At 45.3% G+C, this 17,816-nt stretch overlaps 1 protein-coding gene across 18 annotated transcripts in view; it reads left to right on the forward strand.

The window, feature by feature from the left end:
* Window positions 1–17,816, forward strand: part of Tenm4 (teneurin transmembrane protein 4) — a 2,788,855-nt gene that overhangs the window by 2,338,808 nt on the left and 432,231 nt on the right. For 4 of the 18 annotated variants that reach the window (XM_063256401.1, XM_063256402.1, XM_063256403.1 and 1 more), the window contains one exon: window positions 16,734–16,830. The exons of the other annotated variants lie outside the window; for them this stretch is intronic. The gene's annotated coding sequence lies outside the window, so the exon portion shown is untranslated. The remainder of the gene's footprint in view (window positions 1–16,733; window positions 16,831–17,816) is intronic. 18 annotated transcript variants of the gene reach the window in all.

The raw sequence follows: 17,816 nt of genomic DNA on the forward strand, positions 1-17,816 counted from the left end.
CAGGTTTTAAATAATCTGTTGATGCCCAATCTGCCAGAAAAGCCAAATGACTTTACTGTAGTCATGATGCTGGTACATGTCAGAATCAGAACTAAGATCCCTGTCTGCCAGCTCTTTGCTCACAGAGTCTGTGTGGCTTTCAGCCTGAATGGTACCAGGAATGCAGGTTGCACCTGGAAGCCCTCAACACACATCTTTTGCTGGCAGACAAGTGTTTGCCTTTGCCTTGGTCTCTGACCACAGCAAAATTTGTGGTAACTTGTGGTTAATGTATCGGTCTCATCATCCTTCAAGGGAGATGCTGTATCACACAGTCTGACACTGGACCTTGTAAAGAAGACCATCTCAGAGAGCCCAAGCATGACCCGCGAATTGTTAAATTAACAGTCTCCAGTGGAGTTTGAGTTACAGCAACACAAATGCGCTGATTATAGAGGCAGCTTGGTGGAAAGGGAAGGATTCACACACTCAAGGTGTGTTCCACTGTCAGCACACACTAGTTCTGAGATGTTGAAAGGCTCCTCCTCCTCCTCAAGCTTCAGTGCCTTCCCTGGCATGCTCATTTCCATGCATGACTTCCTACATTGCTAGCGGGATTCATTCACACACCTGACACCCACTTGCCTAACCAGTTATCTCCATTCGCTTAGGACCAGAAGACAGCCTAGAGCACTACACTTCGTTTTAAAGTTAGGAAAGTTCTAGGCTCACCCATCTTAGACCAGCCAATGAATCAGCTGGGGCTGATTTTCCTGTGGGGCAAAAGAGAGGGCAATGAATGGGGATGGAGCCATGTGCCTCCTGTTTTCCATAGCTGGCCTTGCTCACTTGGAGCTGAGCAAAGTTCTTAGAAAATAGGCAGATGCTACCAGGGCCTCCTGAGACCCAAGCTCAGAACTCCCATGTGTCATTTACCCCATTCCAGTAGCTGAGGTGAGTCACAGGCAGACCTAGATTGAGTAGGTGAGGACACAGCTTCTTATGGGAGGTGTGCAAAGAGGTGTGACCGGAAGAGAAGCACAGTAACAATAATCAGTTGACCACAAGCAGGGAGAGCTTCTCTTCTACAGCAGTCAGATGTCACTGTCTATCAGCCACCAGGACAGCAAGAGCTATAAATTTGGTGATGCACAGAACTTGGGTCTTTTCATACTCTCTTCAATGTGCATTGCTTTCTCGCCACTTCTCTTGACCGATGTGGTTTCATTAAATGGAACACCACTGTATGCCTGATCCACTCTTCAATTTGGGAAGGCAACTTGGTAGACCTTTCCTCCAGGCTAGTTTCTTGTCCTGCATCCAGGCTCCTGGGCCACTTAAGAAGACCCTGTGCTGTCCCATGTCACAGCATCAATCATCAGATGCCAACAGTGTGGTTCTGGGAGTCCTTTGACTTTAGAGATAGACTTGTTTCTGCATGCCAGACTTATTTCTGCTGCATGGCATGAAGGACAAGCTCAGGAAATTGCTGAGGAATGGTTTAAGGTCCCACTGGAGTGGGAGTCCCAAGGTCTTCATTCTGTCCTCTCCCCTGAAGTCTTGAGCCTGGAGCCTGAATCCAGATTTCTGTGGCCACCAGACGTCAGCACCACCCTGCCCCTATCTGCCAGGCACAAGACAGTGAGCTAAGCATGACCCCAGCTCTGCAAATCGGCAGATGCTGTTTTTGGTCTTGGCACCCTCTAGGGTGAGAGTCTGCACGCAGAATGACAGTAATAATGTGTGTGTCAGGCTCTGCCTGCCACTGTAGCGTGACTCTTTTTTGCAGAATCTCTGTACATGCCCAACACTGGAGCCCAGTCACAGTCCTGCAGGTCCTGTGGACACAGAAGGAGCCCGGGTTAGCAAGCAGGCAAACAGACCTCGGGTCTTCCTCCCCTTGTCCCTCCCCTTGACCACGCACCAGGTCCCTCTGAGCCCTGACTCTTCCTTTCCTTTCCTGCTCCCTCTTCCATTTGGTCAGCAGCCAGGCCCAGGCCCCAGCCGCTCCCCCTGCTGGCTTCCAGCAGTCTGAGTGCACTTTCCAAAATGCTTGAGAATGTGGAGAATCATAGCAAGGTTCAGGAGCCACACCACTCAGTGTCTGCCACTACAGGCTGAACAGCCTTGGGCAGCCTTACCCTTTCTTTGTCTCCTCATCGTTTCCATTTATAACTAGGGATAATGATAGCATCCACTTCTTAAGCTTGCTCTGCGGATTAGCTGAGGTGATATATGCAAAGAGCTTATGTAGCATAGTCCCTGATGCAGAGTTAGTGCCTAATGCATGTTAGCTATAGCATCTTTGCCTTACCTCTGGCTCTTCAATGGGTCCCCATTGGCCACAAGATAATGATTAGTACTCCTGTCACACAGAGAGGACCTTAACCTTTCTTCCTGCCCTCTTGCTGTAAACTCAGAATGCTTGGAGATACAGCAGCCATGTTGCACCTATGAGGAAAATGTTAAGTATGGCAAAGCTGGAACATAAAAATGATCCCGGGGCCTTGATGACACTGTCAAATTGCTGGCCTGCACTGCTTTTCCTCATCACTTATTGCATGAAACCAATAAGCCCTCTGTTTGATAGTCCTGGCATCTATATTTGCATTCATATGTCACCAAGGCTGGTGCCTGTTCCTTCTGCAGCCTCATTTCTGAAATCACACCCCAGCCTACTCCCCAGCTTTTTTTCCCTTCATACTCACTGACCTGGAATTCCTTCTGCAAACAAACTTTGCCTCTCCACATTGATCATACTGTTCTCATTTTCATTGTCTGGAACTTCCTGACCTGCTCTGTTATGGTTTGTGTCTAGATGCCCCCCTCACCCCCGCGAAGCCTCCAGTGGTCATAGGTGGGGTTTTCAGAGGTGGTTGAATCTAAGGCATGTGACTCTAGAATTAAAGGTGTGATTACTAAATCAGTCTGCTGATTTGTTTGGCACCACCCTCAGCCAGGTAGCCTAGCTAGAGTATAAAAAGGCAAAAAGAAGCAGAACTTGTTACTTGTCAGTTGCCTTGCTGACTTCTGATTTCTGCCTTCTGCCCACTTTGAACTATTTCTCCTCTGCCATGCTGCCCTGCCTTGGATTCAGCCAATGATGAACTGAAACCTCTACAAATTGTGAGCTAAATAAACCTTTCCTGCTTGAGTTTTGGGTGATGGGTATTTTGTCTCAGCAACAAAAGTAACTAAGACATGTTCTCATCTGTTTTCTGCCTGGAAAACTTCTACTCATTCTTTAGAATCCTGCTCTGATATTCCCTACTCTCTGAAGATGTAACTGACATTTTTGACCTTTCTACATGAATTAATAAGTACCCAACTTATGATATTGAGCTAGACAACAGTGCAATTCCTACTTCTATCACTTACGTGCCTCAGTTTCCTCGTGAATTAAATAAAAAGTTAAGATTTTATGAAGATCATAAATAAGATAATAAATTTAAATCAGTTAGGAGAACCAAAAGTAAGCATTAACTATCATCATCACCAACATCACTCTTACGCTTTCAGGTCTATATGCTTCACTCACACAGAAAGCCCTCCAGGGCAGCAGCAGTCTGGCTCATCTCTGAGGCCCCCAGTCCTAGCACAGGGCCTGGCACACAGTGGACATCTGAATGTCGTGGCTACACTGGCCAAGGAATACCTCTTAAAAGCAGTGAGTGACCTGTGCCTTTGGTTTTCCCAGCAGTGGAGCTGACAGGACCCAGAGGAGGAAAGGCCCTCACTCCCTGCTGTAGAACTTCCCTCAGGAGATCACTGGCAGGGCGGATCTTGAGTTATGTCAATCTATGTGAGACAATAAAAGCAAGATGCCTCCCTGGGCATCAGGTTCACTCAGTGCACTTGCATGTCATTGCCGCTGATGGTGACCAGTGGCTGAGATGTGCGGCAGAATCTGCTCTGGCTCTACTCCCTTTGGGTCTAGTAGGGACCCTGAGGCCCTCCTTCTTCACAGTGTAGAAAGTAAGTTCACTGTCCTTGTGGTTCCCACACAACACTAGGGCACCCAGATGTCTGTGACGTTTCCTGACTGTGTCCTGAGCAAGTCATCTTGGGCCTCAGTTTCTGCATCTGTTGAAATGGGTTTATAGTATATGACTGTTAAGAGGATGAAATACAGAGCACATGCAGCCCTGGTCTAGAATTTGGCATCAGTGAGAGCTCAATAAATGTTCTCTCTCTCTCTCTCTCTCTCTCTCTCTCTCTCTCTCTCTCTCTCTCTCTCTCCTCTCTCTCTTTGCCCATCTGTGCAGCTGCACCAAAGAGAATTCTGTCCTCCACTGGGAATGGGGGAGCAGACTGCCACTCTGAATAATACATGCTGCCTTCACCCGCGGATAGGCCCGGCAGCCCTCCAGGCAGAAGGACACATTTGTGCCTGTGTTTGCAACCACTTTCCCTGCAGTGCAGCTCCAGCTGTCAGAGCTGAAAAGCCAGCGGCCCTGCGTGAGCCTGGACTGTGGGTGCTCATGTGGGCCTGGGCAGACCTGACCATGAGCATGGCTCCGTGCACTGTGTGGTGTCCCCAGCAGCAGGCACCAGAGTTCTCACTGGGCTGCAATGCACTGCTTTAAAGCCAGGGCGACCAGGGTCTGCCCGGCACCCTACAAGCCCAACACCAGCCCCGCTGGATAACTGAGCAGCTGGGGCACATGGCAGTGGGTCAATTCAAGGGTGGCCAGGGGCTCGCCATTCATCTCTGAGGTTTAGTGTCCTCACCTGCAAAATCAGCCTAGGAAAGGTTAAACAAAGTAAGCACTAGCGCCCATGGGAGCTAAAAAAGAGTTCTAGTCTTCCTAGCCTAAATTCAAAATTAACTGAGACAGAAGGTGTCTGACAGATAAACAGAAATAGTAACAAGTATGTAGCATCCTCACTGTGGGTTAAGTATTGGCCCTTACTTGGCACTTCATGTTTGCAAAATTCTGTTCAAACTACATTATAGGGCCAGAGATATAACTCAATGGCCCAGCACCTGCCTAGCAAGCATGAAGTCCTGAGTTCAATTCCCAGTACACAAAAACAAAAACTACTTTATAATGGGAACTAATTCTCACAGCAATTCTACAAATAAGGTACTACAATGATACCCCATTTTATGGGTGAAGAAACTGAGATGCTGAAATGCTAATTCATTTGCCTTACATCACAAAACTAGTAAAAGGCCAGGGCTGAGGGCTGGGTGATCCGGCTGCAGAGACCATGATCTCAACCACCACAGGAGTACTGAGCACAGTGCAGAGCCTCAGTGCAGCTTTCAATCTGTAGCCAGGGCGACTTCCTGGCACTTCCTCTCAATTGGGCACCCTTGACCATGCCTTTGAGGAGACGGGAGGAAGGGAGGTTCACTTTCAATGCGTCATCGAGGGGCAAAGCAGGTCCTGTTCCTCCTCCCAGGGACAGTTAAATTCTTAGTGCTACCACAATGAATTTTTACAAATTTGAAGAAATATAAGCTTCCACAGATCTAGAGACTAAAAGTCCAAAGTCCAGCAGAGATGATTCCTTCGAGAGGCTCTGAGACAGAACTGCTCCTCACCTCTTCTCCTTTCTGGTGACTCCAACCACCCTTGGAGTTCCTCACCCTGTCCATGCAGCCCTCCAGTCTCGCCTTGACCTTCACAGGGCATTGCATCTCTTCTGTGTGTCTGCATCTAAGGACTCTCTCCTATATCTCCTAGATATAGGGTCCATGCTCTCACCTTAGTCCTTGTTTCAGTGATATCTGCCAAGACCGTGCTTCCAAATAAGATCACGTTCTGAAGTGGACATGAGTTTCAAAGGGACACTCGTCACCAGGAAAGACAGAAATGAGTAAAGGAAGCACAGAAGGCAAGAGCTGATCTCTACAGTAAGTTTCTCTACCAGGAATCTTGACCCAGGCAAAAACAGCCCTCCCTCATTGGTGAAGACTGGCCCATTCTTTTAATTGTGATCAAAATAGTAGTGGCCAAAGCATGGCACATAAAACTCTAGCTGGACAGGCAGGGGAGTTCTGCTTCCCAAGGCTCTTCAGAGACTAGGGCTGCTTCTGCCTTGTTGAGATATGCCATAGAATACATCTTTAACCTCAAAGACAAGGGACTCACTGCAAGCAGTCACATTTTAGCTGGCAGCAGAGAACACTCAGCTTCCCTCCAAAGGCCTCATCTATAACATGCACAGAACTCTGTTCACAACAGTGGCCAGGGCTTAGCCGGTCATTCCTCACTACAAGGGAATCCAGGCAATGTAATGTTTGGCCGGGAGGTCATGAGACCTACTAAGTATTAGAAGATTCTGTTTCTAAATGGAAACTTGAAAAACTGAGCAGAGAGGAACAACTAGCATAATATATGAAAAATAACTGGCAGGTAGATAAATTAATATTATTGAGATCTTAACATGACCTCAGTGGCAATGTCTTCACTGGCCCCAAACCTCCACACTCTCCTTAGACCCTGTCCCCTGTCACTGCATGACCTGAGCCCAGGCTGACCATGCCTCTGCCACCCTACAACTTTTTCTATTTCCTATCCTAGCTCACAGGCTCTCATGTTCTCAAAGATATGCCATCTCCAGCTCCTCACTGGGCCTCAGGTCACCAGGCTTTGGGGGTATACAGTCTTCTAAGTCTTCTGGTTTCCAACAACTTGTTCAGTCCTGGAATCTGGACCCCCAGGTCCTGCACATGCTATCCAAGCTATATGATTGTCTTCTTGTGTGCTAGAGTTTATAGAAAAAATGTTCTGGTGTTAGGGGGTAAAAGTCATAATAGTAATTACCAGAACATCTGTTCTGAGGAGAGCATACCAGGAGACGCCCACACAGTTCAGCAAGCTGGGTGTCCTGATGGAAGTTCCTGCTCTGGGAGTGAGGGCTAAGGGACCCAGTCAAGAGGGACGCTCTGCCTCCTGGTGGGAGGCTGCACTGGGGAACAGGGAGGCGGGGGGGGGGGGGGCGGTGCAGAGGAGATGGAGAGTGGGGTGAGAGTAATTGAGCACATGAAGAAGGGAGAAAAGAAGGAAAGAATCAGTGAAGAGGGTAAACAAATGAAGAAATGAAATAAATCATTGTATGGATAAGACAGTGAGTGTTGAATCGATAAAGAAGCTAATATGTAACTGCGTGAATAAATGTGTGACTCCAAGTAAATGAATGTGTGAAAGTTTGGGGAAATGAATAAATGAATGAATAATTGTAAATAAATGAATGGGTGAGGAGTCAAGAGATGAAGAAGTAGGGATTAGTAGAATGAATGAGTGAGCAAGCTATTAGTTGAATTACTCTTCAACTGGCAGCAAGGCTAGAATTGGCAGTGATACAGGATACCCTACTGTGATACAGTGATACCCTACTGTAGCTGGAGCTCAAGGTAGGTCTGCCTGTGCAAGGAAGGCAGGCGGACAGACAAAGCTGGGAGAGTACACTTGTAGTTCACAGAACTAGGAGAAGAAGTGCTGCGTCTGATCCAGTCTGATTCCCCATTTCACAGATGGAGGCATTAAGATGAGAAGGAACATGAGATACTTGGAAATGGTGTAGCCATGTCATCTTGGGCAATTAACTCTTTTTGTATTTTAGTCTCTTCATCATCAAAATAATGGTGATAATAGAGGAACATTTTATTTGTGGAAACATTACCAAAAAAATCTTCTTACTTTGGACTTGGCACACTCTCATGCAAATCTGCAAAAAAGGCCTAAGCAGGGATTAGAAACGCCACCCAAGGGTGCAAATGCAGACAGCCAGGGAGCAGGGAGAAAACTCACTCAGGGCCCGTGAGCTTGAAACAGACTCTGCGAGCAGAAAGAAGCTATGTGCTGGCTTTGCGGGTAGGACTGAGGAGCTGAGCACCATCTGCTCCACTCCCTGGATAGGTAAGAGCGTGTGGGTCAGGAAGTTTAAATTTCAGTCAGTTTCAGCCAAAGACTTGCTGGGTTGCCCACTGCTGAGATGCAGTTATGCAAGTAAACTGTCCCAAGCCCTCTTGCATTCCCAGGAATGAGACCAAGAGAAAACCAACAATGCAACACAGTGGGGTTGTGGTACAAAGCAGGGGACCAGAGGACCCCGGTGGGAAGGTATGAAAGATTGGTAGGTCAGGCAGTCAGGCGGCTGTGGCACTTGGGTGAGACTTTGGGAAGAGATAAAAGCATGGAGATGGTAGAGAGTGCATTCCAGACACAGGGTGAGCAGAAAAGTGGAAAGATGAAGGCCAAGGCATGCTGCAAAAATCTGTAGCTCCTCAGACTGCATCCACTGAGTTTCAGCAGGTAGACCTTGGGTCGTTTAAACCACTGTACATGTAGTGCACAGAGTGCAGATATAGGTACACTGTAGAGACTTTGCAAGCATTGTTAAATGAAAGTACAGAAAAGAGAAAATAAAGCATAGGGAAAAAAGAAGTCTAAGCTGTGGAGTAGACTGCTGAGGACAGCCCAAGGTTTATAGACCTGTAGGAAAAGCTGCAGGGAACTAGGGGTGATGCCCAGACCTGCAGCATGTGTATCTGAAATTTTTGGAAGGAGGTGCAAGAGGCCCCTTGAACTGGTATTGGAACAAGACCCAGATAGTCTATGATATAAATGTGACCTGGTCATGGCTCCACCCTTCACTGTTACCCTCATTGTTATTCCCTAACCCTCCGCTCTTATAGCTGAAGCAGCTGAGGCTCAGAGAGCAGCTGCAACGTGCCCTGCTGTGTGTCAATGCAATGCACTGAGAATTCCAGTCCATGCCAAGGAGTCCTGGAGTCTGTTGCTCTTACTGCCACCCAGCAGGAGGCTCCTATGGTATCAGTTTCCCTACATGAAATCCTTGGTCCATATAATCCCTTTGGATCCTTTCCACCAACCCATTTCATTTAGCCAGTAAAAATTCACTGAGTAATCCCACAAGCCTGGTCCTGGAGGGCACCAGAGAGGTCTCCCCTCCTGCCCGAGCCCGACACCAGATCCCATTATCTCAGCCCTTACATAATTTTAAAATGTTTATGTTTGCCACTCCATTAGACTTTAAGCTCCTTGGGGGCATATTTGATCTTCTTGCCTCCTTAAATTCTTTCTGGAGCAAGGCAGTGAGAAAATGCACAGATTAATTAATACACTGACTCTTTCCTCTTTGCACCTGAGCACTATGAATGGCAGGCGCCCCCAGGAGCACTGGTAGGAAGCAGTCACGTAGCTGACCATTGCACAAAGGTCAGAGCAAGCCATCAGGGAAGCATGGGGCCAAGGAGGCCCAGGAGATGGCCGAGAGGGTGACAAAGATGATGGAAGGAGTCAAAAGCCTTCAAGGATAAGAAGAAATACTCAGGGGAAGGAGAAGGTGACAGAGGCAAAGGAAGCAATATGTTGTAAACACTGAGGCCCAACAGCACCTTGCCCACTTGAGAAGCTTTGGCAATTTTTTGGTGACACTGGAGTCTTAGACCTTCCTTCCAGGACCCCTAAAGATGTGTGTATCATTCACAATACCTAATGGAGCGAAGTACCAGGTTGTCCATACCAACACCTCCAACACACAGGATCGCTTCTTGGACAGAGCTGGGGAACTGGCTCACATAGGCCAATGCAGATTGCAGAGTCACTTGCCCAACCTGCCAGTCAGACAGAGCCATAGCCCCAGAGATAGGGACCCAGGTCCCGTCCCTCTGGGCCCTGAGTGCTACCCTGACCACGTGGCCTTTCTCCTGGTCAGATGAGTGCAATGGCCCTTGGCTTCAGTTCAGCAAGGCCAGGCATAGTTGCTTCCATCAGCTCGCCTGTGGCAGGGCAGAGATTTAAAACTGTTTATGGTTTAAGCTTTGTTGGCGTTACATTAGTTCTAGGCAACAGGTAGCTTGGATGGGCTGGCTGGGAGGTGGGAGAAGGGCAGATGGGAAGGAGAAGAGGTACAAGGAACCCAGTCAGGAGGCAAGTAAAGAGCCCTAGTTGTGACTTAGATATACACGCCTGCATGTTTGTATCCCAGATTTTAGAGAGAAAATAAAGGCCTAGATATTCTTAAAGGTGAGGAAGGAGCCAGGCATTGTAATTCTGAATTGCATATGCTTGTAATTCTACCTCTCGGGAGGCTGAGGCGGAGGATCACTGTGAGTTTGAGGCCTTCCTGGGCTGCATAGCAAGTTCAAGACCAACCTGCACCACACAGTGATACTGTGTATCCAAAAAAAAAAAAAAATGAAAATAAAGATGAGAAAAAGTGAGAGAGAAAGGAAAGGGAGAAAAAAAGGAAGAAGGGAGGGAAGGAAAGTAGGGAGAAGGAGAGAAAAGGGGGGAAAAATGGAAATTATCCCTTGATCTTAGCCCAAAGGCTGAGAACCAGTTTAAAAAAAAAAAAAAAAAAAAGCAAATTATCAAACTTCACTTGGAAACAAGCAACAAATATAATTTAAGCATCAAATATTATTAAAGGAGAAATGGCAGACTTCCGGAGCCTTGCACAGTCTGTCTTGATAGGTTGCCACTGCTCCAGGGTTAATATGAGGAAATTACATTCTTAAGAACCCATATTAACCTGTCTGTTGTTCTGTGGACTGTGACAGCTGCATTTTACATCTTAATGGCTAACCATTTATTTCACACCAAGTAAAAAGAAAGAGTAGCGTTTTTATCCCATGAAGTAAGAACGCGGTACTAGAAGTTTTGACCCCAGAAGCAGATCATATGGCAGAACCCAGGCAAGCCCCTGGCAGACACCAAGAGGAGCCCTATTCCCCCTGCATTTACCCAGACTCTCAGGCCCCTTCCTGGTTTCCTTCTGGTGTCCTCTCCAGCGTTTTTCTCTGGGCTGCTGGCTAGAAAAGAGGTTAAGCCATGGTAACACATAATACATGGAAGGACCCCAAGTCCAGGGAACGGACCATGAGAACTTGGGGAGGCCACAGGAAGGAAGATTAAACTGGACCAGCTTCAGAAAATGAGAGAGTTGACCTGTTCTGAAATGCACTCATTTGGGAAGTACTTATTAAACCCATGGGTGTGCCATGCACTACTCTAGAACAATGCATGTTCCCTGTACACTTGGCTCCTGGAGGACAAACATAGACCCACGCCCCAGAGGACTCACATTTAAGCCGGAAGGCAGATATTCCTTAAATAGTCACTCCAGTAAGTGTATGGTTATGAGATTCGGAGGAATGGACAGTAGAGGAAGTTGCCCTGGTAGATGGCCCCAAAGACGATCTGCCCTGGACGTGACCAAGTGAATCTGAGAGCTGGAGAGCGAGGAAGTGCCTCCCAGAGAGGGACAGCCTTTGTTTCTTGGGCAGAATTTCCTGAAAGAAGACTAGAGTGGTTGGAGTGTGGGGCAGAGGACCAGATAGAAGGAGAGAAAAGGTCAGCAAGGCAGGCAGGGACAAAATAGATATTGAACATTTAAGAGCAACAGGAGTCTCTAAGGAACTTGAAGGGGAGTGTGGCATCATTCCTCAGTGATTGGCACAGTTTCCACAGATTTTTCAGGCCCACCATTTTGGTTTGTGAAAGCCACCTGGTGAGCCAGGAAAGTATTGTCCCCACTTAAGAAACCAGAACAATAAAGAAACCAGTTCTCCCCAAATGAACCACTCACCTACGATCTCTAACAGTTGAAGGAGAGAAGATGAGGGTCCAGGACTCGCTTCTTAGGGTTGGATGGAGAGACAGATGAGCGCAGAGGCTTCGTAAGACTCACCCAGCAGGAGCACAATATGGCGGAGAGATCCTCAGTACTTACCCACATCCAGATCCTCCCTCTCTTAGGCACTCGGCTACATCCTCAGTCCTTTTTTATTTTTCATTTTGACTGGGGTCCCCAAGTAAAAGGGCCAGGCACAGCCTGTCTTGTGGCAGATGCTCACAAGATACCTGTTTCTTTCCTTCACCTGGCAGAAGGGTTGCTTTGGTCTCATCCTCCCTTCCCATCTTCATCCCACCTATAACGCCAGTGGAAAGGGAAGCACCACATCTGGATCCTTCTTCCTAGCTCCAGATTGCTCAACTGGGAGACATGCTTCTCCTTGCAGTGCAAAGAAATCGGAGAAGACAAGTTCCCAAGTTTCCTAGACCCTACTACAATATTCTAAAGTGCTTGGGCCAGTGTTTTAGTCATGTAAAGGTCTCAGCAGGAAGAGCTACTTTGGAAACATACCCAGTGGAGAAGAATTCCTAACATTCAAGTATAAAACCTTCTTCATGCATTTTTCTCTTTCAGTCTTTTTAGCGATCTTATGAGGTAGTTATTCATTAGGGATATTTTCCTTTTTTTTTTTTTTTTTTTAAGCTGGGGATTGGAACATGGGACCTCTACACTAAGCTATATCGCCAGCCCTTTTTTATTCTTAGAGACATGGTTTTGGCTAAATTGCTAAATTTCCCAGGCTAGGCTTGAATTTACCATCCTCCTGTCTCAGTCTCCCAGAGAGCTAGGATTATAGGCATGTGACACCATACCCAGCTCTCATTGAAGACCTTTGTTTAAAGTACTTAGAGGTGGGAGTTGTCATTCGTGGCACAAATAACAAGCCAAAACCCAAGCACAGGTCCTCTCTGATCTCATGGTCTGATATTCTTTCAGTCACTTGACAGTGCCTCATTTGACAACATCCTCTGATAGTGCCTTCTCAAAGACAGTGCAACACACTTTTCCCTGTGGGGAAGCAGGTGATAGCCATCCTGAAAATGGGCCCAGGATTAGTAGGAAAAAAACTTGCATGAATTTAATCTTTGGTATGCTTTATTCAATATTCACCCACCTTCTGTGTCAACTTCTTTCTTCCATGGTGAACATGTTAGATCTTCCCTGTGCTTTAAAGAGTGATTTGGGGTATCTTTCCAGTCACTGGAGGGATGAATGTGGGCCCTGTTGGGGACCTTATTCCAGAAATCTAGCTTCCCTGCAGACCCAGAGTTTAGAGGTGAAGTCCCCTTTTTGCAGCATGCCCACCAGAAACTGGTAGATGAGTGCCAGCCAGCACTGAAATTGTGGCATTGGAAGGGGCTGAAGGAATGTGACTGATGCCTACTCTCTTATTTTCCCAGTCTACTGGAAGGTCATGTTCATTTGAGTTTCTAAACCAAAAATAAATAATTGTAATCCATTTGCTAATTATACCATGTGAAGTTCTAGACGCTGTATATTGCAAGATGATCTATCTAGATGAAGTTTCTGGGTATTTATTTTTAGTGATTCAGAAAGCACTTGGTTTCCTAGAGGCATCATTTGCAAGTCTAGGAAGGAACAGGAAAATGCATCTGCACAGCTCATCTTATTCTATGACTGCAGCAGTGCCCTCCTGCTCCTCCTCTCCCAAAGATGCAGTTTACGTCTTGAAGGACTTATCTTCAAACCTCTAAAATTTCACTTCTTGACTCTGGTAACTAGAATGTGTCAGAACATGAGCTGTCAGTGCCTAGTTCAAGCTGGGAAGCATCAAAAGCCACCACACCAATGTATCCATGAGTCTTGGAATGCAGGCCTTCAGAGAGCTCTCAAATTCAGAAGACTTCTTGTCCCCCTTTTCTTATCCTCAGTTTTCCAGAGAGTGGAAGGATTTTATATTTATTTAAGTACCTATTATTTGTGCCATACACTACACAGTACTTGCATTTGAGTGACTTTTGGATAATCATCCCCATTCAAGAACCATATTATCTAGTTATTCGTCAGCATCTGTGTGCCAGGTACTGAGCTTGTATCAGGAAAAACTTAAGGTAAACTGGATGCAACTCTTTTCCCCAAGGAGACCAGAAGGGAGCTAAAGCCTAAAATTAATACATCAAAGTACTTTCTGAACCTCAGCTTTAGCTATGACCAGTGAAATGCCAAGTGCCATCCGAGCTAACACAGGTGTTTTGGTTTGGGATGGAGTTCTGAGTTCATTTTGTGCCTGCTGGGGTGGGTAATTGGAGTATTTCAAGGATAAAGAGGTATTTGAGCCTGTTTCAATGTGTAAATTGGATTTAAAGTGTGGAGATTTGGTAAGGAAAGGGGACAGACCTGATTTGGTAACCTTGGAAACTGTCCTGGCTAGATGACACAATGATTGTCTTTGACTAATCAGACACTCTTGAATGCCAAGCAAAGCACAGCACTACCTCAAGCCCTATACCTTCCAGCTAATTTTTTTCAATTTTGACCATAATATGATGCATTTTTTATAGGTTAAGCATAAAAAATCCTTTAGAGCAGTTCCTTTATTTTGGTGCTTCTAGTATTTAGATTTCTGGACAGATGACCTTCCACCATATTTGTATAGTTCTTGTATAGTTCTTGTATAGAACTTGTATAGTTCTTGACGTGTGTGGTCAGAGGCATGACTGAGTGGCTTGGAATTCTTGGAGAGCTTCCATGGCAAGAAGATGAGAACAGTCACAGGGATTTCACTTTCACAGGGTTTTATGGGAAGAGAGATATTAAGAGCTGAGACTTAAAGAGCAGAGTTTCCTCCCCACACAACACAGATAAAGGCTTCCATTCAGAGAAGCCAGATGATGGCATGGGCAGCACAGCAGCGTGGGAGCCAGTGGGTGCAGAGGCCAGGCTGAGGAGGAGAGCATGGGCGATGCCATGACTGAGCACATATGCTTTGAAGTCATTGGTTGCAGTTTGAATCTCAGCTTCGCTGTATAGCAACTGAGAAATTCTGGCCAATTAAATACTTCTTCCAAGCTTCTATTTTTCTCATCTGTAAAATAGGACTATTAATAATACATACCACAACTGATCATTGTGGAGAGTGATAAATTTATGCTTAGTGCAGTAACTGATATGCACTTAGTATGCACTAAATAAATAATAGTTTGTGTTTATTTTATTAAAACAAGTCTAATTAAGTTGTGAAAATAGTTCAAACTGCAGAATTTACAGATAGGGAAGAGAAATTCCTTGGAGGAAAGAGAAAAGGGTCAGGAAAGGATGTTGAGACAGGAGAGTCTCTACTGGCAAATGACCCAGAGAGGCCACCACAGATCAAGAAGTAATGGATGCAGCTTGAGATGACAACATAACTGTGATCTTAAAAAGAACATTGTGGAGGACAAACCAGTATATGTGAAGAATGTAGGAGTGGGAGAGGTGGTGATTTATTCAACTCTTTCAAGAAAACTCAGGAGAAAAAAAGAACTTGGACTGGGATCAGGAACAAGGTCATAAGAAGGGCCATTTGTTAGAGGAAGATTGTGGAAGTTCAGCACAGTTTTTCTCTATTTTTCTAAACCAGTGCCACATTTGGTAGCCAGAAACGTCATTTCCCTTTAAAGACATATTTGATCCCCCATCACCCAATGCCTAAGCCCAGTGCCTTTCAAGAATCACACCTGCCAACACAACTTCGTCTGAGTTTACCTCCTGTTGTATTTTTTATATGGTAGGAATTTAGCAATATTGTAATAAAGTAGTAAAAAATGAGAGAGGCATTATAAGTGATCTGAAGGACAATAAGAGAACTTTTCTGAGTAGGACAAGGACTTGGGGAAAGAAGAGGTCAGGAAGAACCCCAGAGTTCCGAAACTGAGAGCACAGTGACCAGCCATACCACCTAGGTAATGCCACATATTCCTTCTCTGGGTGGGTCCTTGTCCCACTGGTCACTACATGCATCTTTTAGATTTGTTGAGACTGAGTGACAGATAATACCCTCTGGAAACACCTAAATGCTTTATTAATGTAAGATGTTGTTATTAATATTTTATAAAGTAACAAATAGTATGCCTCAACCTCTTCTTATATATTCTGTTTCTGTCACCCTGACCTATGTGTCAGTCAGTGCAATTCTGAATGGCAGGTGGAAATTGATACATATTATATTCTCTTACAAATAAGGAAAGGGAGAGAGTGGGATTTGAAAGAAACTAGCCCAAAATTCACACACCCAGGGAATGCACATCCTCTCTAAGCACACAAGGAACAGGCAGCTGGCTATTTCTTGCCATAAAATATGTTCCAGTGAATTCCAAGGAATCAGAGTCCCACAGACCACATTTTCCTACACCAGGTGATTAGAGCAGGAATCAGTAACAGGGAGATGAATTTTTCTTTAAATTTTTATATTGTAAGGTATTTACAAAAATACAACTAACTCATGAGTCAAAATAAGATAATAGATATTACAAAATACTAATGGGTGATAAAAAATATTAAATATCAAAAGTTATGGTATGCAGCCAGGAGAACACTTAGAAGGAAATTTATGATCTTCCATGATTATGTTATAAAAAAGAGAACGATTGGAAATTAATGAATAGGCTTAGTATCCAATTTGAGAGTGACAGTAAACATAAATAAGCAAGCCAGCACCAAGCTGGCAGTGTGCATAGCAGAGCCGGGGTTGAAGCAGAGACACAGCTGATTCCCAAACTCTCGCCCACCTTCCCACTCTATGCGCCTGTCTGCTATTTTCCATAATGTGCCCAGTGCCTAGAAATTCTCCTCTTTCTAAGAATCAAAGAAATGGGCCTCAAAGATAATTCCTCACATCAAAGGTCGATGAGAAATCTCTCCTCTATGATCCATCCTTTTACACGCTTTTTCACTAAACACATAGCGCACATTTGCCGTGTGCCAGGCTCTGAGCTCCTAGCTGCCTTCATTGCCTCTTTCTTCTGGTGCTCAAAAAGCAACCTTCAGCCTGCGGCACCCTTAAGGCTGTACCTGTTCCTGCCCACCTCCCCGCCCAGCGCCTGCCCAGCCCACCCCAAGCTGCCTGCACCTCCTTTGCCAATTGTCAGAACAGCGTCCTCATCAAAAATGACTGATTTCTCTCTTGTCTCTTCCAACAGGTAGACTGAAATTACCATGTGTCCAAATTAAAATTGCATACTTCAAGGATTATTTGAAGGACTATTCTTAGACCCTTTTAAGAAGATTTAAAGAAAAGTGAGTTGATTTTTTTTTTTACACTTCAGAGAGTATTCATGATTTAAGTTAATGTTATGGGTGCTTTTTTTTTTCTACCTCTTAAATATGCACTAATAGGTAGACTTTATCTCCGTTTATTTTATAATAAAGGATTTTTTACCAAAGAACAATGAACAAGGAGTACAGGATTGCTGCTCTAATGATTTTCATATATTTCAAAGGCTTGCAGAATCTTAGAGATAAAAGAATCTTAGTGGCGTGGACCATTCCCTCCTGGACCCTAGAGAGCCAGAGAAGCATCCTATAGATCCCAGGGCTGAGCTTGGAATGCTCCAGAGACTGGTGGGAAAGCTTAAAATTTTTAGAGCTTTCCTATTACCTGGATTTGAAATTCTTTCCTTCTCTCATCTTGCCAAACCTGTTTCTTCTAGACCAGAAATCCTGAAAGTGGCTGTTTTTCCTTGAGCTCATTTCTTATTCTTTGTTCATCTTATAACTTCTCATCAGTTGGTTTCCAGAGCAGCTCTTGTCCTGCTCACCTTCTTTCCAACCTAGTTCATGTCTTATTAAAATAAGTGCCACCCTGGATCACAGCCCGAGCACTGCCAATGTCTCTTGCTCCAGTAGGATAAATCCAAGGGACAGGACTTCCAGGCCTCTAGTTCCAGCTCTGTTCCTGATTTGCACCCAGGAAAGTCATTCTGTTATTCTGAGCTCAGAGAAAACAAGGATAGCAGAATGAGACAGAGGATCAGTAAGATGCCTTTCACCTCCTCAAGATGTAAAGAAGTTGTTGCTTCTCACTGTCTTGGGCACAAGAATGAGCCAAGACTTGGGGTGTGGGGGGAGTCAGTGGGACCTAGGCCCAATTACAGTCATACCACTTCCTTATTGTATGGCAATACTCCATCATTTCTCATCTCTAAGCATCTATTTTTTCACTTGTGAAATAAGAATAATAATTCACATTGCAAAGAATTTGTGTGGGGCTATACGTAGAACAC

The sequence above is a fragment of the Cavia porcellus genome, unplaced genomic scaffold, assembly GCF_034190915.1.
Source record: "Cavia porcellus strain 051 isolate PalLab524CR breed Dunkin Hartley unplaced genomic scaffold, mCavPor4.1 scaffold_9, whole genome shotgun sequence".
Taxonomy (NCBI): domain Eukaryota; kingdom Metazoa; phylum Chordata; class Mammalia; order Rodentia; family Caviidae; genus Cavia; species Cavia porcellus.